Source organism: Drosophila tropicalis, unplaced genomic scaffold, assembly GCF_018151085.1.
Source record: "Drosophila tropicalis isolate 14030-0801.00 unplaced genomic scaffold, ASM1815108v1 contig_906, whole genome shotgun sequence".
NCBI lineage: Eukaryota > Metazoa > Arthropoda > Insecta > Diptera > Drosophilidae > Drosophila > Drosophila tropicalis.
The window spans coordinates 64,145-87,620 of NW_027173406.1; the positions used below are offsets into that span (position 1 = coordinate 64,145).

The 23,476-nt window shown below is 35.0% G+C and overlaps 5 non-coding genes across 5 annotated transcripts; all 5 read right to left on the reverse strand.

Annotated features, from left to right (window-relative positions):
- Positions 1–392: 392 nt before the first annotated feature.
- On the reverse strand, positions 393–571 carry LOC137586163 (5.8S ribosomal RNA). Its single transcript, XR_011033722.1, has one exon. It is a non-coding gene; the product is annotated as a 5.8S ribosomal RNA (ribosomal RNA).
- A 607-nt stretch (positions 572–1,178) lies between these two features.
- On the reverse strand, positions 1,179–3,172 carry LOC137586148 (small subunit ribosomal RNA). Its single transcript, XR_011033709.1, has one exon. It is a non-coding gene; the product is annotated as a small subunit ribosomal RNA (ribosomal RNA).
- Positions 3,173–14,971: 11,799 nt separating this feature from the next.
- Positions 14,972–18,916, reverse strand: LOC137586160 (large subunit ribosomal RNA). The gene has a single exon (XR_011033720.1). It is a non-coding gene; the product is annotated as a large subunit ribosomal RNA (ribosomal RNA).
- A 335-nt stretch (positions 18,917–19,251) lies between these two features.
- Positions 19,252–19,430, reverse strand: LOC137586164 (5.8S ribosomal RNA). The gene has a single exon (XR_011033723.1). It is a non-coding gene; the product is annotated as a 5.8S ribosomal RNA (ribosomal RNA).
- Positions 19,431–20,036: 606 nt separating this feature from the next.
- LOC137586154 (small subunit ribosomal RNA) lies at positions 20,037–22,031 on the reverse strand. The gene has a single exon (XR_011033714.1). It is a non-coding gene; the product is annotated as a small subunit ribosomal RNA (ribosomal RNA).
- Between the last annotated feature and the right edge of the window lie 1,445 nt (positions 22,032–23,476).

The window sequence follows — 23,476 nt, forward strand, 5'->3', positions numbered from 1 at the left end:
TCCTCCCCTAATTAATATGCTTAAATTCAGGGGGTAGTCCCATATGAGTTGAGGTTGTATATACACACAAATATATTATTAAATATATTAAAACCATTGTAAATTTCTAATTTAAGTGAAGAATAATATTATGACAATTGTTTTTCATTTCATATCATTAATAAGAGGCAATTCTAGATTAAAATTTTATATTTTTTATGCTAAACATTCCTCAGTATCATTTGATTTGAAAAAGAAAATTATACATCTTCATTTTTCTCATACATATGAGAGCCAATGTGTTTCAATTATTATTAATATTATGAATATACATATATATATATATCCAATAATATACCATATGCTTTAATATTTCGTAAAATACTAAAACAACTTATTTAGCATAGTCTTACAACCCTCAACCATATGTAGTCCAAGCAGCACTCTAAAATTAATTAAAGTACCATAACAGCATGGACTGCGATATGCGTTCAAAATGTCGATGTTCATGTGTCCTGCAGTTCACACGATGACGCACAGTTTGCTGCGTTCTTCATCGACCCATGAGCCGAGTGATCCACCGCTTAGAGTGATTAATAAATTGTTTGTTTATTTCATTACGTCAATAATATTTTTATTGAAAGAAATTAAAAATACACCATTTTACTGGCATATATCAATTCCTTCAATAAAATCTTAACCCAAACGAATGCTGCGAAATGTCTTAGTTAACATAAATGATTGAATACTGGACTTGATAATTTATAAAAGATGATAAATTTTGTAAGCGATCAAATTATGTAAAACGTTAACCTTAAATGCAGGTACAACATTGTACATTTGGGATGTTGCTTTAACCATTGAATGCCCAAACCAATAATGGCCAATACAATACGCAACGCCTGTATATTATGGTACATATACACGCAAATAAATAAGATATACAAAAATCATTTTCAATCTCCGATCGGAATACATAATTTTTATTTATGGCTGGCAAAACACCATAATTTAAAGAGTTTTAGCATATTTTGCTACCGTCCGTCAATTGTTGTTTAATTTTATACTCTTTTTTTTTTATCCTTGGGTAAATAGGATAGAATTTAGTTCTTATGCTCTCATCTTTAATTTCATTTTCATCTTATATATCTTATAATAATTTGGAATTTATTTATTTTAATAACGGTTGGAAAATACAATAATGATCCTTCCGCAGGTTCACCTACGGAAACCTTGTTACGACTTTTACTTCCTCTAAATAATCAAGTTCGGTCAACTTTTGCGAAACAACCGTAACACGCAAGGCGTCACAGTGATCACGTCCGGAGACCTCACTAAATAATTCAATCGGTAGTAGCGACGGGCGGTGTGCACAAAGGGCAGGGACGTAATCAATGCGAGTTAATGACTCACACTTACTAGGAATTCCAAGTTCATGTGAACAGTTTCAGTTCACAATCCCAAGCATGAAAGTGGTTCAGCGGTTTACCCGGACCTCTCGGTCTAGGAAATACACGTTGATACTTTCATTGTAGCGCGCGTGCAGCCCAGGACATCTAAGGGCATCACAGACCTGTTATTGCTCAATCTCATTATTGCTAGACGCAATTTGTCCATTTAAGAAGCTAGTGTCCTTATAATGGGACAAACCAACAGGTACGGCTCCACTTATATAAACACATTCAAACACAATAAACATTTTACTGCTACCATGAATGAAGGCAATATAAGCTTCAACACCATAATCCTGAAGATATCTATTTAATATATTTGAGTCTCGTTCGTTATCGGAATTAACCAGACAAATCACTCCACGAACTAAGAACGGCCATGCACCACCACCCATAGATTCGAGAAAGAGCTATCAATCTGTCTTACACACTTATGTTCGGACCTGGTAAGTTTTCCCGTGTTGAGTCAAATTAAGCCGCAGGCTCCACTCCTGGTGGTGCCCTTCCGTCAATTCCTTTAAGTTTCAGCTTTGCAACCATACTTCCCCCGGAGCCCAAAAGCTTTGGTTTCCCGGGAAGCGACTGAGAGAGCCATAAAAGTAGCTACACCCAATTGCTAGCTGGCATCGTTTATGGTTAGAACTAGGGCGGTATCTGATCGCCTTCGAACCTCTAACTTTCGTTCTTGATTAATGAAAACATCTTTGGCAAATGCTTTCGCTTAAGTTAGTCTTACGACGGTCCAAGAATTTCACCTCTCGCGTCGTAATACTAATGCCCCCAAACTGCTTCTATTAATCATTACCTCTTGATCTGAAAACCAATGAAAGCAGAACAGAGGTCTTATTTCATTATCCCATGCACAGAATATTCAGGCATTTGAAGCCTGCTTTAAGCACTCTAATTTGTTCAAAGTAATTGTACCGGCCCACAAAAACACTCGATGAAGAGCACTAATGTAGGTTTTTAAATAGGAGGAATATATAAAAAGTACAAGTACTTAATTACATATAAGAACTCCACCGATAATACGCTTACATACATAAAGGTATAGTACTAACTACAAATGTATGTTGTACTACCCGTATGAAGCACAAGTTCAACTACGAACGTTTTAACCGCAACAACTTTAATATACGCTATTGGAGCTGGAATTACCGCGGCTGCTGGCACCAGACTTGCCCTCCAATTGGTCCTTGTTAAAGGATTTAAAGTGTACTCATTCCAATTACAGGGCCTCGGATATGAGTCCTGTATTGTTATTTTTCGTCACTACCTCCCCGAGCTGGGAGTGGGTAATTTACGCGCCTGCTGCCTTCCTTAGATGTGGTAGCCGTTTCTCAGGCTCCCTCTCCGGAACCGAACCCTGATTCCCCGTTACCCGTTGCAACCATGGTAGTCCTAGATACTACCATCAAAAGTTGATAGGGCAGACATTTGAAAGATCTGTCGTCGGTACAAGACCATACGATCTGCATGTTATCTAGAGTTCAACCAATATAACGATCAATTGATCGCTTGGTTTTAGTCTAATAAAAGCACACGTCCCAAAAGGTCCGTGTTTTAATTGCATGTATTAGCTCTAGAATTACCACAGTTATCCAAGTAACTGTTAACGATCTAAGGAACCATAACTGATATAATGAGCCTTTTGCGGTTTCACTTTTAATTCGTGTGTACTTAGACATGCATGGCTTAATCTTTGAGACAAGCATATAACTACTGGCAGGATCAACCAGAATAATGTTATTATTTAATGTGTTGTTAAAAACATGAATATATGAATTTAGACAAACGCATATTTTAAAATATTTAAAGATACTTGACAATATTATATATTTTTCAATAAAATAAAATATATTATTTGTGGTAACATTTTACGAATACGGCCAAAATTTAATAGCGTTCATTTTCGTTTTTCATTAATTGTATAAATTTTCAATAATAATGATCAAAAATATCTTTATTTTTACACTTACAAAATATATAATCACATTTGCTTTAATTTTGTTTATTTTCAAATAAAATAAACATTTGTATTTTGATATTAAATTTAAAATTTAAATAGAAATTGATATTTAATGTGTGATTTTATATATTAAGTAAAACCATCACTCAAATTTAATGTGACGAATGTTTTTTAATTATAAGGAAAAGTTAATTCAATAAAAATGACTTGATTTTAATAAAAAAAAAATAATAATTTTGCTCTATATAAAAGATCAATTAGTTAATTTGCGAACATAACAAGATTTATGACGCAATTCTCATATTTACCTTTTTATATAAAAAGGTTAAAGATTATGAACAATTAAACTAAGAACTAATTTAATGCTCATAATCTTTATTTTGTATTAACGATAAATCCAAATATAACCAGTGAATAAACTTCAGCAGAGAGAACGCTCCTAAGACCGTTTCATCATACACCTTGGAATACCTTGGTAGGCTTTTTCATTATCTTTTTATTTGATATATTAAATTTGAAGTAGAGCATAACCTTCAATTAGTCTGAACAACCACTGTTCATCATGAGTAGGTTTTGTGACACGCTTTCTCGAAATCGCCCATTTATGTTTGAAGGTACCACTCAACAATAATTTTTCATATGTATTTTTATAAATACCATTAAACTTCATTATAATATATAAATAAATTGACATTGCCGATTATAAATGCATAAGACATATGTATTTGAGAACTGTACCGATATTACATATGACTGACCATGCTCGACATCACACCACCTAAGTAGGTTTTGTGCCACGCTTTCTCGAAATCGCCCATTTATGTTTGAAGGTACCACTCAACAATATTTTTATTTTTTTTTTTTTTAACAGTCTTACTGCGATCTCCAAACCAAAACGGACGTGTGTGCGGATAAATCTTAAGACTAACAAACGGTTATCGTGAAATAATCAAAACAAAACCAACAAATAACTGTGCTTGCGGAACACGCGCTATTCAACCATAGTCTGTTCCGTTACTTACTTCTGATTGGTCAGCCAATCACCGAAGCTAACATAAACTATTGCATACTTACTGCGCCAACAAAATTGAAAAAAGTGTAGCATACTTGTGGGCTTTGCCCATAAAGTTTACTACCACAACCCTCCGTCACTATGAGCAATAACGAAGCACCAAGCGGCAGTAATAATGCCACATCAGCAACCTGGCAAGGACAAATCTGGAAAACAGTTCCGTTAAAACTCAAAGGAGCCTCCCCAAAAATAAAGCGGAAGAAGAACGTTTCCCAAAAAAGGTCTGCATCGAGCAGCTCGGATTCAGCCATGTCGGCGGAATCTGAATACGATGATTCGCCAGAGCCCGGCGAAATCTTGCGCAAAGCCCAAGCCAAGGACAAATACTCGCTCACTAACAACACCAACAACACCAACAGTTTTGCTCTGCTTGCAGAAGCCAACACAAACCCGGGTGTCTCCCCCGCTGCTGATATCACAGGCAACACAGGCAACAAACGCGGTGAACCCAAGACCCCGCCCATCTTTATTCCGGCTGTTTCAAACATTGCCGAAATGCTAAAATTCATCACGAAATCTATCGGTAAGGACTTCTCCTACAAGGCAGGTAAAGACGGCGAGGTACGTGTGATGACAGCCAATGCTCGAGATTACAAGCTCCTCATAGCAGCCCTGGAAACCAATAATAGAGCGTTCTACTGCTATCAACTGAAGCAAGAAAGAGCCTACAGAGTGGTGATCAGGCACCTGCATCATACTACCCCCCTTGAGGACATCCGAGAGGAATTGGCAGCCCTTGGACACCCAGTTCGGCATATCATCAACGCCAAAAACAGACATACAAAGGTCCCCATGCCCATTTTCTTTGTTGATTTCGAGCCAGCCGCCAACAACAAAGAAGTCTTTTCAATTAAGCGCCTCTGCAACGCAGTCGTAGCCATAGAGCCCCCTCGCAAGGTCAGAAACGTCGTCCAATGCCACAAATGCCAGGAATTTAGGCACACACAGCACTTTTGTAACATGCCTGCCCGATGTGTCAAGTGCGCAGGCAACCACATATCTTCAATGTGCACAAAAGTCAAGGAAGCCCCAGCCAAATGCGTTCACTGCAACGGGAACCACACTGCCTCCTACAAAGGCTGCAGAGTGTATAAGGAAGTGGCCAAGAACTCACTGCGAACAGCAACAGCAAGCCAACCCACGCTAACCAATAACGCAACCACGCAGAACGCTTATACTAAGCACGTCACTAGTGGCTTATCATACGCCAACGCTGCCAAAGGCGCTTCCTTCCCTGGCAACATTCCCACAACAGGATTCAACCTCCCACCCCTTCCCCCGCTCCCGGAATCCAACACCCAATCCTCCCAGCTGGAGCAAATTATCAAGGTAATGCATGCGCAATTGGTTCAGATGACCCAAATGTTCAATTCCCTAATGGCAGCCTTATGCAAATAGGCCTCAAACTTGTCTCATGGAATGTCAACGGCCTATGCAAAAGCTGGGCAGAAATCGACCTTTATTTAAAACGCAACCGCACCGACATAATGCTCCTATGTGAAACACACCTTACCGACAGATCCTACTTCAAAATCCAGGGATTTGCCTTGCTTCAGGCGAATCATCCGAGCGGCAACGCCAGAGGTGGTGCTGCCATTCTTATAAAATCCACAATAAAATACACCGAAAACGCTCCGCTAACTCTTCCCTGGTTGCAAGCTGCATCAACAGTCATCAAAACCTCACTCGGACTCCTGACAATTGCTTCATGCTACATCCCTCCACGTCACGCAGTCGACACGCAAATGTTCCAACAATGCCTGAGCACTTTTGGCAACAGGTTTCTCATAGCAGGCGACTTCAATGCCAAGCACTCATGGTGGGGCTCAAGGCTAAATAACCCCAAGGGAATTGCCCTCAGACCTTGTGTCAACACACTCAACCTGAGGATCGCCTCAACTGGTCAACCTACATACTGGCCAACCGACCCAAACAAGGTTCCTGATGTCTTAGACATTGTTGTCACCAGAGGCATTCACCTCAGCAGAATCGCCGTGGCTGATGAACCAGACCTGCTGTCTGACCACAGCGCAATCAAAATCTGGGTAGACACCCCTGCTGAAGTCAAGACACGCAACACTCGGTTGCTTAGGGGAAACTCTAACATTGAACTCTTCCAATCCATACTAGAGGACGTAGTCAACCCATCAGTTCGCCTCAACTCTGGTGGGGACATTGATGAATCCGTCGAAAAATTTGCCCTCGACATTTGTGAAGCTGCTACCTCTTGCACACCACCTACACGAGCCACACAACCCCGTTGCAACCAAAGGGACAAGTTTGCCTGGTCAAATGAGATAACAGATGCAATCAGGAACAAGAGAAGACTTCGAAGAGTTTGGCAACTCAGTCGCAACCCAGTTGACAAAACAGCACTTAACAGAGCCACTAAACACCTGAAGACTCTATTTTCTGATCAAAGAAACGCAGCTACTGCTGAATACTTGGAGAACCTCGAGCCCAACAACCCTGAGAAAAATCTATGGAATGCGACCAGATACCTCAAAAGACCCATAAACAGGAAAGTTCCCATTCGAGGTATCAACGGAGACTGGTGCAGATCATCAGAGGAAAAGGCAGAGGAGTTTGCCACTCACGTAGCTAATGCCTTCTCCCCTTTCAACTTGTGCACGCAGGCCGAACGAGACGACACCACAGACTTCCTAGAGTCACCATGTCAAATGGCCCTCCCCATCAGCAGAGTCTCCCCGGAGGAAGTAAAAATGGAAATTGACAGGCTAAAAACAACTAAAAGCCCAGGTTACGACGGTATTGACGCGGTCACCCTGAAGCTTCTCCCGCCACGAGCAATCCAACACCTTGCGTGCCTGTTCAACGGTATATTCGATCTTAGTCACTTTCCATCCCAATGGAAATGTGCTGAGATCGTAATGATACCAAAACCAGGCAAACAGGAAAGCGACCCCGCATCATACCGTCCGATTAGTCTCCTGGCGCTTCTCTCGAAGGTATTCGAAAGAATACTTTTGGCTAGAGTGCTTCCGTTGCTGGACGATATCATTCCACACCACCAGTTTGGCTTCAGGCAACACCACGGAACCCCCGAGCAATGTCACCGCATCGTCCAAAGATTACTCAATGCCTTCGAGGAGAAAAAGTATAGTTCAGCCGTCTTCCTGGACATAAAGCAGGCGTTCGACAGAGTTTGGCATGAGGGACTCTTATTCAAACTTAAGTCTTGGCTCCCAGCCCCTTTCTTTCTGCTGTTTAAATCATACTTGGCTGATAGAATCTTCTACATCAGATGTGACACTGCGGTATCCCGGATTGAGAAAGTGAAGGCAGGTGTCCCTCAGGGAAGCGTCCTAGGCCCCATCTTGTACACCATATACACGGCTGATCTCCCAGCTCTCCAGTCACACGAGCTACTGATAGCAACCTATGCAGATGACACTGCGTTTATCGGAACAGCCTCAACTCGAAGTCAAGCCACCGAAATCGTACAAAGGCAGCTGAACATTATTGAGCCTTGGCTGCTCAGATGGAACATCGCCGTAAACTCAGCAAAATCCAACCACATCACCTTTGCTACACGAACGGGTGACTGTCCTCCTGTCAGTCTGCACGGGACTCCTCTGCCCATAGTCGATAAGGTGAAATACCTCGGCCTCACCCTTGACAGAAGACTCAACTGGAAGGCTCACATCAGGGCAAAGACAACTCAGCTCAATTTGAAGGCAAGAAGGATGAACTGGCTCTTTGGTCACAGATCGCAGCTCAGCATATCAAACAAGGTGCTGCTGTACAACGCCATACTGAAGCCTATCTGGACATACGGCATCCAGTTATGGGGCACGGCAAGTCACTCCAACGTTGAAATCCTGCAAAGGTTTCAAAACAAGCTTCTGCGCAAACTGGTGCGTGCCCCGTTCTACGTCAGGAACTCAGTTCTTCATAGGGATTTGAATATCCCATCAGTCCACAGGGAGATTCCCAGATATGGGGTCCGCCAAAAAAAAAAAAAAAAAAAAAAAAAAAAAAAAAAATTATATCATATAAACTTCATTATAATATATAAATAAATTGACATTGCCGATTATAAATGCATAAGACATATGTATTTGAGAACTGTACCGATATTACATATGACTGACCATGCTCGACATCACACCACCTAAGTAGGTTTTGTGCCACGCTTTCTCGAAATCGCCCATTTATGTTTGAAGGTACCACTCAACAATAATTTTTCATATGTATTTTTATAAATACCATTAAACTTCATTATAATATATAAATAAATAAATGACATTGCCGATTATAAATGCATAAGACATATGTATTTGAGAACTGTACCGATATTACATATGACTGACCATGCTCGACATCACACCACCTAAGTAGGTTTTGTGCCACGCTTTCTCGAAATCGCCCATTTATGTTTGAAGGTACCACTCAACAATAATTTTTCATATGTATTTTTATAAATACCATTAAACTTCAATATAATATATAAATAAATTGACATTGCCGATTATATAATGCATACATACATATGTATTTGAGAACTGTACCGATATTACATATGACTGACCATGCTCGACATCACACCACCTAAGTAGGTTTTGTGCCACGCTTTCTCGAAATCGCCCATTTATGTGTGAAGGTACCGCTCAATAATAAATTAACATTTTTTTTTTATAAATATGTTTTTATACGATATGCATATCCCAAATGATATGGATGATCCCATATGATAAATGAGCAAAATTTATATTTTTAATATTGAGTAAAATTTTTTTTCATATAAATGGGATAATAAATAAGCCCCATAGGTTATGATATTTTTTCATATGATATGAGATATTTATACGATATGCATATCCCATATGATATGGATGATCCCATATGATAAATGGGCAAAATAAATATTTTCAATACTGAGTAAAATTTTTTTCATATAAATGGGATAATAAATAAATCCCATACGTTATGATATTTTTTCATATGATATGAGATGTTCATACGATATGCATATCCCATATGATATGGATGTTCCCATATGATAAATGGGCAAAATTTATATTTTTAATATTAAGTAAAATTTTTTTTCATATAAATGGGATAATAAATAAATCCCATACGTTATGATATTTTTTCATATGATATGAGATATTTATACAAAATGCATATCCCATATGATATGGAAGTTCCCATATGATATTGAAATTTTTTTCATATAAATGAGATAATAAATAAATCCCATACGTTATGATATTTTTTTCATATGATATGAGATATTTATACAAAATGCATATCCCATATGATATGGATGTTCCCATATGATATTGAAATTTTTTTCATATAAATGGGATAATAAATAAATCCCATACGTTATGATATTTTTTCATATGATATGAGATGTTCATACGATATGCATTTCCCATATGATATGGATGTTCCCATATGATAAGTGGGCATAATTTATATTTTTAATATTGAGTAAAATTTTTTTCATATAAATGGTATAATAAATAAATCCCATACGTTATGATATTTTTTCATATGATATGAGATATTTATACAAAATGCATATCCCATATGATATTGAATTTTTTTCATATAAATGGGATAATAAATAAATCCCATACGTTATGATATTTTTTCATATGATATGAGATATTTATACAAAATGCATATCCCATATGATATGGATGTTCCCATATGATATTGAAATTTTTTTCATATAAATGGGATAATAAATAAGCCCCATACGTTATGATATTTTTTCATATGATATGAGATATTTATACGATATGCATATCCCATATGATATGGATGTTCCCATATGATAAATGGGCAAAATAAATATTTTCAATATTGAGTAAAATTTTTTTCATATAAATGGGATAATAAATAAATCCCATACGTTATGATATTTTTTCATATGATATGAGATGTTCATACGATATGCATATCCCATATGATATGGATGTTCCCATATGATAAATGGGCAAAATTTATATTTTTAATATTAAGTAAAATTTTTTTTCATATAAATGGGATAATAAATAAATCCCATACGTTATGATATTTTTTCATATGATATGAGATATTTATACAAAATGCATATCCCATATGATATGGATGTTCCCATATGATATTGAAATTTTTTTCATATAAATGGGATAATAAATAAATCCCATACGTTATGATATTTTTTCATATGATATGAGATGTTTATACGAAATGCATTTCCCATATGATATGGATGTTCCCATATGATAGTTGGCATAATTTATTTTTTCATATTGAGTAAAATTTTTTTTTATATAAATGGTATAATAAATAAATCCCATACGTTATGATATTTTTTCATATGATATGAGATATTTATACAAAATGCATATCCCATATGATATTGAAATTTTTTTCATATAAATGAGATAATAAATAAATCCCATACGTTATGATATTTTTTCATATGATATGAGATATTTATACAAAATGCATATCCCATATGATATGGATGTTCCCATATGATATTGAAATTTTTTTCATATAAATGGGATAATAAATAAATCCCATACGTTATGATATTTTTTCATATGATATGAGATGTTCATACGATATGCATTTCCCATATGATATGGATGTTCCCATATGATAAGTGGGCATAATTTATATTTTTAATATTGAGTAAAATTTTTTTCATATAAATGGTATAATAAATAAATCCCATACGTTATGATATTTTTTCATATGATATGAGATATTTATACAAAATGCATATCCCATATGATATTGAAATTTTTTTCATATAAATGGGATAATAAATAAATCCCATACGTTATGATATTTTTTCATATGATATGAGATGTTTATACGAAATGCATATCCCATATGATATGGATGTTCCCATATGATAAGTGGGCATAATTTATATTTTTAATATTGAGTAAAATTTTTTTTCATATAAATGGGATAATAAATAAATCCCATACGTTATGATATTTTTTCATATGATATGAGATATTTATACAAAATGCATATCCCATATGATATGGATGTTCCCTTCCCATATGATAAATGGGCAAAATTAAAATTTTTAATAAGGAGATAAAATTTTTTTTCATATAAATGGGATAATAAATAAATCCCATACGTTATGATATTTTTTCATATGATATGAGATATTTATACAAAATGCATATCCCATATGATATGGATGTTCCCATATGAGTATATTGAAATTTTTTTCATATAAATGGGATAATAAATAAATCCCATACGTTATGATATTTTTTCATATGATATGAGATGTTCATACGATATGCATATCCCATATGATATGGATGTTCCCATATGATAAATGGGCAAAATTTATATTTTTAATATTGAGTAAAATTTTTTTTCATATAAATGGGATAATAAATAAATCCCATACGTTATGATATTTTTTCATATGATATGAGATATTTATACAAAATGCATATCCCATATGATATGGATGTTCCCATATGATATTGAAATTTTTTTCATATAAATGGGATAATAAATAAATCCCATACGTTATGATATTTTTTCATATGATATGAGATATTTATACAAAATGCATATCCCATATGATATGGATGTTCCCATATGATATTGAAATTTTTTTCATATAAATGGGATAATAAATAAATCCCATACGTTATGATATTTTTTCATATGATATGAGATGTTCATACGATATGCATTTCCCATATGATATGGATGTTCCCATATGATAAGTGGGCAAAATTTATATTTTTAATATTGAGTAAAATTTTTTTTCATATAAATGGTATAATAAATAAATCCCATACGTTATGATATTTTTTCATATGATATGAGATATTTATACAAAATGCATATCCCATATGATATTGAAATTTTTTTCATATAAATGGGATAATAAATAAATCCCATACGTTATGATATTTTTTCATATGATATGAGATATTTATACAAAATGCATATCCCATATGATATTGAAATTTTTTTCATATAAATGGGATAATAAATAAATCCCATACGTTATGATATTTTTTCATATGATATGAGATATTTATACAAAATGCATATCCCATATGATATGGATGTTCCCATATGATAAATTGGCAAAAATTTTTTTTTTCATATAAATGGGATAATAAATAAATCCCATACGTTATGATATTTTTTCATATGATATGAGATATTTATACAAAATGCATATCCCATATGATATGGATGTTCCCATATGATATTGAAATTTTTTTCATATAAATGGGATAATAAATAAATCCCATACGTTATGATATTTTTTCATATGATATGAGATATTTATACAAAATGCATATCCCATATGATATGGATGTTCCCTATGATAAGTGGTATTTTTTTTTATATTGAGTAAAATTTTTTTCATATAAATGGGATAATAAATAAATCCCATACGTTATGATATTTTTTCATATGATATGAGATATTTATACAAAATGCATATCCCATATGATATGGATGTTCCCATATGATAAATGGGCAAAATTAATATTTTTAATAGTGAGTACAATTTTTTTTCATATAAATGGGATAATAAATAAATCCCATACGTTATGATATTTTTTCATATGATATGAGATATTCATACAATATGCATATCCCATATATGGATGTTCCCACTTTTTTTCAATATAATGAGGAGATAATAAATACGGAAGAATTTGTAATCCATATTTTATTGCATCACTAAAAAGATTACGATTCATTTGGCTACATTATGACGATCACAGTTGAAACCGCCATTTTCGTTCTTTTAAGTTATATACTTATAATAATTTTATTTTCCCTTTGTAATAGGGACAGTAGGAATCTCTTAAAATACATATGTTGCGTCACTAAAATGATGACGATTCATTTGGGTACATTATGACGATCACAGTTGAAACCGCCATTTTCGTTCTTTTAAGTTATATACTTATAATAATTTTATTTTCCTTTTTAATAGGGACAGTAGGAATCTCTTAAAATACATATGTTGCGTCACTAAAATGATGACGATTCATTTGGGTACATTATGACGATCACAGTTGGAACCGCCGTTTTCGTTCTTTTAAGTTATATACTTATAATAATTTTATTTTCCCTTTTTAATAGGGACAGTAGGAATCTCTTAAAATACATATGTTGCGTCACTAAAATGATGACGATTCATTTGGGTACATTATGACGATCACAGTTGGAACCGCCGTTTTCGTTCTTTTAAGTTATATACTTATAATAATTTTATTTTCCCTTTTTAATAGGGACAGTAGGAATCTCTTAAAATACATATGTTGCGTCACTAAAATGATGACGATTCATTTGGGTACATTATGACGATCACAGTTGGAACCGCCTTTTCGTTCTTTTAAGTTATATACTTATAATAATTTTATTTTCCCTTTTTAATAGGGACAGTAGGAATCTCTTAAAATACATATGTTGCGTCACTAAAATGATGACGATTCATTTGGGTACATTATGACGATCACAGTTGGAACCGCCGTTTTCGTTCTTTTAAGTTATATACTTATAATAATTTTATTTTCCCTTTTTAATAGGGACAGTAGGAATCTCTTAAAATACATATGTTGCGTCACTAAAATGATGACGATTCATTTGGGTACATTATGACGATCACAGTTGGAACCGCCGTTTTCGTTCTTTTAAGTTATATACTTATAATAATTTTATTTTCCCTTTGTAATAGGGACAGTAGGAATCTCTTAAAATACATATGTTGCGTCACTAAAATGATGACGATTCATTTGGGTACATTATGACGATCACAGTTGGAACCGCCGTTTTCGTTCTTTTAAGTTATATACTTATAATAATTTTATTTTCCCTTTGTAATAGGGACAGTAGGAATCTCTTAAAATACATATGTTGCGTCACTAAAATGATGACGATTCATTTGGGTACATTATGACGATCACAGTTGGAACCGCCGTTTTCGTTCTTTTAAGTTATATACTTATAATAATTTTATTTTCCCTTTTTAATAGGGACAGTAGGAATCTCTTAAAATACATATGTTGCGTCACTAAAATGATGACGATTCATTTGGGTACATTATGACGATCACAGTTGGAACCGCCGTTTTCGTTCTTTTAAGTTATATACTTATAATAATTTTATTTTCCCTTTTTAATAGGGACAGTAGGAATCTCTTAAAATACATATGTTGCGTCACTAAAATGATGACGATTCATTTGGGTACATTATGACGATCACAGTTGGAACCGCCGTTTTCGTTCTTTTAAGTTATATACTTATAATAATTTTATTTTCCCTTTTTAATAGGGACAGTAGGAATCTCTTAAAATACATATGTTGCGTCACTAAAATGATGACGATTCATTTGGGTACATTATGACGATCACAGTTGGAACCGCCGTTTTCGTTCTTTTAAGTTATATACTTATAATAAATAATAATACTTATTATATGAAATACTCTCCATATAATAAAAATACATCGGCAATTTAAAAATCGAATCATCAAGCAAAGGATAAGCTTCAGTGGATCGCAGTATGGCAGCTGCTCAACCACTTACAACACCTTGCCTGTTACAAAAGTCGTTTACAATTGATTCTAGGCTTTGTCATTGTATTAAATAATGTTTTAATAAGTAACTAGCGCGGCATCAGGTGATCGAAGATCCTCCCAATTTACTATGTTACAAATAACATTGGCATCACATCCATTGTCGTTTATAAAATAAACTTTTAATGGTTTAGAAGCCATACAATGCAAATTGCCCCTTATTTATCATTGCAGTCCAGCACGGATACGACCTTAGAGGCGTTCAGGCATAATCCAACGGACGTAGCGTCATACCACTGTTCGCTCGAACAAGTATTGTGCCATTGGTCCGTACCTGCGGTTCCTCTCGTACTACGCAGGAATGCTGTCGCAACAACGTTTTGTCATTAGTAGGGTAAAACTAACCTGTCTCACGACGGTCTAAACCCAGCTCACGTTCCCTTGCATGGGTGAACAATCCAACGCTTGGTGAATTTTGCTTCACAATGATAGGAAGAGCCGACATCGAAGGATCAAAAAGCGACGTCGCTATGAACGCTTGGCCGCCACAAGCCAGTTATCCCTATGGTAACTTTTCTGACACCTCTTGTTAAAAACTCTTTAAACCAAAAGGATCGATAGGCCGAGCTTTTGCTGTCCCTGTGTGTACTGAACACCGAGATCAAGTCAGCATTTGCCCTTTTGCTCTATGTGTGGTTTCTGTCCGCACTGAGCTGGCCTTGGGACACCTCCGTTATTATTTGAGAGATGTACCGCCCCAGTCAAACTCCCTACCTGGCAATGTCCTTGAATTGGATCATACCTGAGTAATTGGAGTTATACCAAAAATTTCAAATTGAAAATACATAAATGCAATCTCTCATTAAAGAATTTGTTTGCGATTATATAACAAACTCGTGATACTTTGATCAAGAAGCTTGCATCAAAACCCAATACCATAAGATATAATAAATATATCCGTATAATGGCTAGGAAATGATACACGTTCCATTTAATCAAGTAAGTAAGGAAACAATAAGAGTAGTGGTATTTCATTGGCGATATCAAACACAAGGAATAATATCTCCCACTTATTCTACACCTCTTATGTCTCCTTACACTGCCAGATTAGAGTCAAGCTCAAAAGGGTCTTCTTTCCCCGCTAATTATTCCAAGCCCGTTCCCTTGGCTGTGGTTTCGCTAGATAGTAGATAGGGACAGTAGGAATCTCGTTAATCCATTCATGCGCGTCACTAATTAGATGACGAGGCATTTGGCTACCTTAAGAGAGTCATAGTTACTCCCGCCGTTGACCCGCGCTTACTTGAATTTCTTCACTTTGACATTCAGAGCACTGGGCAGAAATCACATTGTGTCAACACCCGCTAGGGCCATCACAATGCTTTGTTTTAATTAGACAGTCGGATTCCCCAAGTCCGTGCCAGTTCTGAATTGATTGTTAATTGATAATCGTTATAATTTAAAAGAACTAATTAAAATTAATTAGTATTCTTAAAAATTTTAGCAAGAAAGTTCCACAATTGGCTACGTAACTAACTATCCGGGGAACAAATAACTATCATAAATGATAGAAACTCTATTTACCCAGAACGAGCACATAAACCATGTTATTGTTTCCCAATCAAGCCCGACTATCTCAATCTTCAGAGCCAATCCTTATCCCGAAGTTACGGATCTAATTTGCCGACTTCCCTTACCTACATTATTCTATCGACTAGAGACTCTTCACCTTGGAGACCAGCTGCGGATATTGGTACGGCCTGTTGAGAAGTTTGCGTATCCCCACCATAAATTTTCAAGGTCCGAGGAGAAAATATCGACACAACAGTATATGTCATGCTCTTCTAGCCCATCTACCATATCTCTCTGCGAAAGACTTCCATGGTAGTACGGCTATAAAACAGAAAAAGAAAACTCTTCCGATACCTCTCGACGGCTTCTTTATGGTCGTTCCTGTTGCCAGGATGAGCACGAGGCCCATATTTAATAACAAACGGATACTCAACAGGTTACGGAATTGGAACCGTATTCCCTTTCGTTCAAAATTATTCAAGTGTTTTACTTTAGATTAATTTATTTGACATATTTAAAACTTGAAAATTTTCGGCTTTCGCCTTGAACTTAGGACCGACTAACTCGTGATCAACCACTGTTCACACGAAACCCTTCTCCACTTCAGTCCTCCAAGGTCTCATTCGATTATTTGCTACTACCACCAAGATCTGTACCAATGGCGGCTCCATGCAGGCTTACGCCAAACACTTCTAAGCACACCATTGTACCTTCCTACTCACTAAAGTTTCAAAATTTATATTATAAATAATATAAATCATCTACTTTAGCGGTAATGTATAGGTATACAACTTAAGCGCCATCCATTTTAAGGGCTAGTTGCTTCGGCAGGTGAGTTGTTACACACTCCTTAGCGGATTTCGACTTCCATGATCACCGTCCTGCTGTTTTAAGCAACCAACGCCTTTCATGGTTTCTGTATGAGTTGTTAATTTGGGCACCGTAACATTACGTTTGGTTCATCCCACAGCGCCAGTTCTGCTTACCAAAAGTGGCCCACTGGGCACAATATATCATAACCTTAAACTTCATATCAAGAAAGTTAAGGTTCTTACCCATTTAAAGTTTGAGAATAGGTTAAGATCGTTTCGACCCTAAGGCCTCTAATCATTCGCTTTACCAGATAAGATTATTTTATATAACATTTAAATGCACCAGCTATCCTGAGGGAAACTTCGGAAGGAACCAGCTACTAGATGGTTCGATTGGTCTTTCGCCCCTATACTCAATTCTGACAATCGATTTGCACGTCAGAACTGTTTCGGTCTTCCATCAGGGTTTCCCCTGACTTCAACCTGATCAAGTATAGTTCACCATCTTTCGGGTCACAGCATATATGCTCAAGGTACGTTCCAGTTAGAGGTATAAATAATATAAATATCATTATACATAACTATATAGAACGCCCCGGGATTGTGTTAATTAACTATAAATAGTTAAAAAACTAATCCCATTATTAGTCAAGTTAATTATGCTATTAGGTTTATATCCCAATAACTTGCACATATGTTAGACTCCTTGGTCCGTGTTTCAAGACGGGTCCCGAAGGTATCCTGAATCTTTCGCATTGTTAATCATACAAGTGCATATAATAAACACAGAAAATCAATGATAATCATGCTATTATATAATTCCGAAAAATTAACGCACTGTATTCATATAAATCTATCAACACTTTATCAAATTAATGACATTTATTCTATGTTAAAATGCAAGCAAAATAATTTAAATAAACTATAAGTCATATTTTATGATAAATTTGGTTCATGTTAATAGATTACAATGTCCTTATATGGAAAAAATGCACACTATTATTATAATATTATTGAAATATTACAACTCTAATGATGAATTTTCCATAATGGATATTCAGGTTCATCGGGCTTAACCTCTAAGCAGTTTCACGTACTATTTAACTCTCTATTCAGAGTTCTTTTCAACTTTCCCTCACGGTACTTGTTTACTATCGGTCTCATGGTTATATTTAGTTTTAGATGGAGTTTACCACCCACTTAGTGCTGCACTATCAAGCAACACGACTCTTTGGAAACACCATCTAGTAATCATTAACGTTATACGGGCCTGGCACCCTCTATGGGTAAATGGCCTCATTTAAGAAGGACTTAAATCGTTAATTTCTCATACTAGAATATTGATGCTCCATACACTGCATCTCACATTTGCCATAAAGACAAAGTGACTTAGTGCTGAACTATTTTCTTTTCGCTCGCCGCTACTAAGAAAATCCTTGTTAGTTTCTTTTCCTCCCCTAATTAATATGCTTAAATTCAGGGGGTAGTCCCATATGAGTTGAGGTTGTATATACACACAAATATATTATTAAATATATTAAAACCATTGTAAATTTCTAATTTAAGTGAAGAATAATATTATGACAATTGTTTTTCATTTCATATCATTAATAAGAGGCAATTCTAGATTAAAATTTTATATTTTTTATGCTAAACATTCCTCAGTATCATTTGATTTGAAAAAGAAAATTATACATCTTCATTTTTCTCATACATATGAGAGCCAATGTGTTTCAATTATTATTAATATTATGAATATACATATATATATATATCCAATAATATACCATATGCTTTAATATTTCGTAAAATACTAAAACAACTTATTTAGCATAGTCTTACAACCCTCAACCATATGTAGTCCAAGCAGCACTCTAAAATTAATTAAAGTACCATAACAGCATGGACTGCGATATGCGTTCAAAATGTCGATGTTCATGTGTCCTGCAGTTCACACGATGACGCACAGTTTGCTGCGTTCTTCATCGACCCATGAGCCGAGTGATCCACCGCTTAGAGTGATTAATAAATTGTTTGTTTATTTCATTACGTCAATAATATTTTTATTGAAAGAAATTAAAAATACACCATTTTACTGGCATATATCAATTCCTTCAATAAAATCTTAACCCAAACGAATGCTGCGAAATGTCTTAGTTAACATAAATGATTGAATACTGGACTTGATAATTTATAAAAGATGATAAATTTTGTAAGCGATCAAATTATGTAAAACGTTAACCTTAAATGCAGGTACAACATTGTACATTTGGGATGTTGCTTTAACCATTGAATGCCCAAACCAATAATGGCCAATACAATACGCAACGCCTGTATATTATGGTACATATACACGCAAATAAATAAGATATACAAAAATCATTTTCAATCTCCGATCGGAATACATAATTTTTATTTATGGCTGGCAAAACACCATAATTTAAAGAGTTTTAGCATATTTTGCTACCGTCCGTCAATTGTTGTTTAATTTTATACTCTTTTTTTTTATCCTTGGGTAAATAGGATAGAATTTAGTTCTTATGCTCTCATCTTAAATTTCATTTTCATCTTATATATCTTATAATAATTTGGAATTTATTTATTTTAATAACGGTTGGAAAATACAATAATGATCCTTCCGCAGGTTCACCTACGGAAACCTTGTTACGACTTTTACTTCCTCTAAATAATCAAGTTCGGTCAACTTTTGCGAAACAACCGTAACACGCAAGGCGTCACAGTGATCACGTCCGGAGACCTCACTAAATAATTCAATCGGTAGTAGCGACGGGCGGTGTGCACAAAGGGCAGGGACGTAATCAATGCGAGTTAATGACTCACACTTACTAGGAATTCCAAGTTCATGTGAACAGTTTCAGTTCACAATCCCAAGCATGAAAGTGGTTCAGCGGTTTACCCGGACCTCTCGGTCTAGGAAATACACGTTGATACTTTCATTGTAGCGCGCGTGCAGCCCAGGACATCTAAGGGCATCACAGACCTGTTATTGCTCAATCTCATTATTGCTAGACGCAATTTGTCCATTTAAGAAGCTAGTGTCCTTATAATGGGACAAACCAACAGGTACGGCTCCACTTATATAAACACATTCAAACACAATAAACATTTTACTGCTACCATGAATGAAGGCAATATAAGCTTCAACACCATAATCCTGAAGATATCTATTTAATATATTTGAGTCTCGTTCGTTATCGGAATTAACCAGACAAATCACTCCACGAACTAAGAACGGCCATGCACCACCACCCATAGATTCGAGAAAGAGCTATCAATCTGTCTTACACACTTATGTTCGGACCTGGTAAGTTTTCCCGTGTTGAGTCAAATTAAGCCGCAGGCTCCACTCCTGGTGGTGCCCTTCCGTCAATTCCTTTAAGTTTCAGCTTTGCAACCATACTTCCCCCGGAGCCCAAAAGCTTTGGTTTCCCGGGAAGCGACTGAGAGAGCCATAAAAGTAGCTACACCCAATTGCTAGCTGGCATCGTTTATGGTTAGAACTAGGGCGGTATCTGATCGCCTTCGAACCTCTAACTTTCGTTCTTGATTAATGAAAACATCTTTGGCAAATGCTTTCGCTTAAGTTAGTCTTACGACGGTCCAAGAATTTCACCTCTCGCGTCGTAATACTAATGCCCCCAAACTGCTTCTATTAATCATTACCTCTTGATCTGAAAACCAATGAAAGCAGAACAGAGGTCTTATTTCATTATCCCATGCACAGAATATTCAGGCATTTGAAGCCTGCTTTAAGCACTCTAATTTGTTCAAAGTAATTGTACCGGCCCACAAAAACACTCGATGAAGAGCACTAATGTAGGTTTTTAAATAGGAGGAATATATAAAAAAGTACAAGTACTTAATTACATATAAGAACTCCACCGATAATACGCTTACATACATAAAGGTATAGTACTAACTACAAATGTATGTTGTACTACCCGTATGAAGCACAAGTTCAACTACGAACGTTTTAACCGCAACAACTTTAATATACGCTATTGGAGCTGGAATTACCGCGGCTGCTGGCACCAGACTTGCCCTCCAATTGGTCCTTGTTAAAGGATTTAAAGTGTACTCATTCCAATTACAGGGCCTCGGATATGAGTCCTGTATTGTTATTTTTCGTCACTACCTCCCCGAGCTGGGAGTGGGTAATTTACGCGCCTGCTGCCTTCCTTAGATGTGGTAGCCGTTTCTCAGGCTCCCTCTCCGGAACCGAACCCTGATTCCCCGTTACCCGTTGCAACCATGGTAGTCCTAGATACTACCATCAAAAGTTGATAGGGCAGACATTTGAAAGATCTGTCGTCGGTACAAGACCATACGATCTGCATGTTATCTAGAGTTCAACCAATATAACGATCAATTGATCGCTTGGTTTTAGTCTAATAAAAGCACACGTCCCAAAAGGTCCGTGTTTTAATTGCATGTATTAGCTCTAGAATTACCACAGTTATCCAAGTAACTGTTAACGATCTAAGGAACCATAACTGATATAATGAGCCTTTTGCGGTTTCACTTTTAATTCGTGTGTACTTAGACATGCATGGCTTAATCTTTGAGACAAGCATATAACTACTGGCAGGATCAACCAGAATAATGTTATTATTTAATGTGTTGTTAAAAACATGAATATATGAATTTAGACAAACGCATATTTTAAAATATTTAAAGATACTTGACAATATTATATATTTTTCAATAAAATAAAATATATTATTTGTGGTAACATTTTACGAATACGGCCAAAATTTAATAGCGTTCATTTTCGTTTTTCATTAATTGTATAAATTTTCAATAATAATGATCAAAAATATCTTTATTTTTACACTTACAAAATATATAATCACATTTGCTTTAATTTTGTTTATTTTCAAATAAAATAAACATTTGTATTTTGATATTAAATTTAAAATTTAAATAGAAATTGATATTTAATGTGTGATTTTATATATTAAGTAAAACCATCACTCAAATTTAATGTGACGAATGTTTTTTAATTATAAGGAAAAGTTAATTCAATAAAAATGACTTGATTTTAATAAAAAAAAAATAATAATTTTGCTCTATATAAAAGATCAATTAGTTAATTTGCGAACATAACAAGATTTATGACGCAATTCTCATATTTACCTTTTTATATAAAAAGGTTAAAGATTATGAACAATTAAACTAAGAACTAATTTAATGCTCATAATCTTTATTTTGTATTAACGATAAATCCAAATATAACCAGTGAATAAACTTCAGCAGAGAGAACGCTCCTAAGACCGTTTCATCATACACCTTGGAATACCTTGGTAGGCTTTTTCATTATCTTTTTATTTGATATATTAAATTTGAAGTAGAGCATAACCTTCAATTAGTCTGAACAACCACTGTTCATCATGAGTAGGTTTTGTGACACGCTTTCTCGAAATCGCCCATTTATGTTTGAAGGTACCACTCAACAATAATTTTTCATATGTATTTTTATAAATACCATTAAACTTCATTATAATATATAAATAAATTGACATTGCCGATTATAAATGCATAAGACATATGTATTTGAGAACTGTACCGATATTACATATGACTGACCATGCTCGACATCACACCACCTAAGTAGGTTTTGTGCCACGCTTTCTCGAAATCGCCCATTTATGTTTGAAGGTACCACTCAACAATAATTTTTCATATGTATTTTTATAAATACCATTAAACTTCATTATAATATATAAATAAATTGACATTGCCGATTATAAATGCATAAGACATATGTATTTGAGAACTGTACCGATATTACATATGACTGACCATGCTCGACATCACACCACCTAAGTAGGTTTTGTGCCACGCTTTCTCGAAATCGCCCATTTATGTTTGAAGGTACCACTCAACAATAATTTTTCATATGTATTTTTATAAATACCATTAAACTTCATTATAATATATAAATAAATTGACATTGCCGATTATAAATGCATAAGACATATGTATTTGAGAACTGTACCGATATTACATATGACTGACCATGCTCGACATCACACCACCTAAGTAG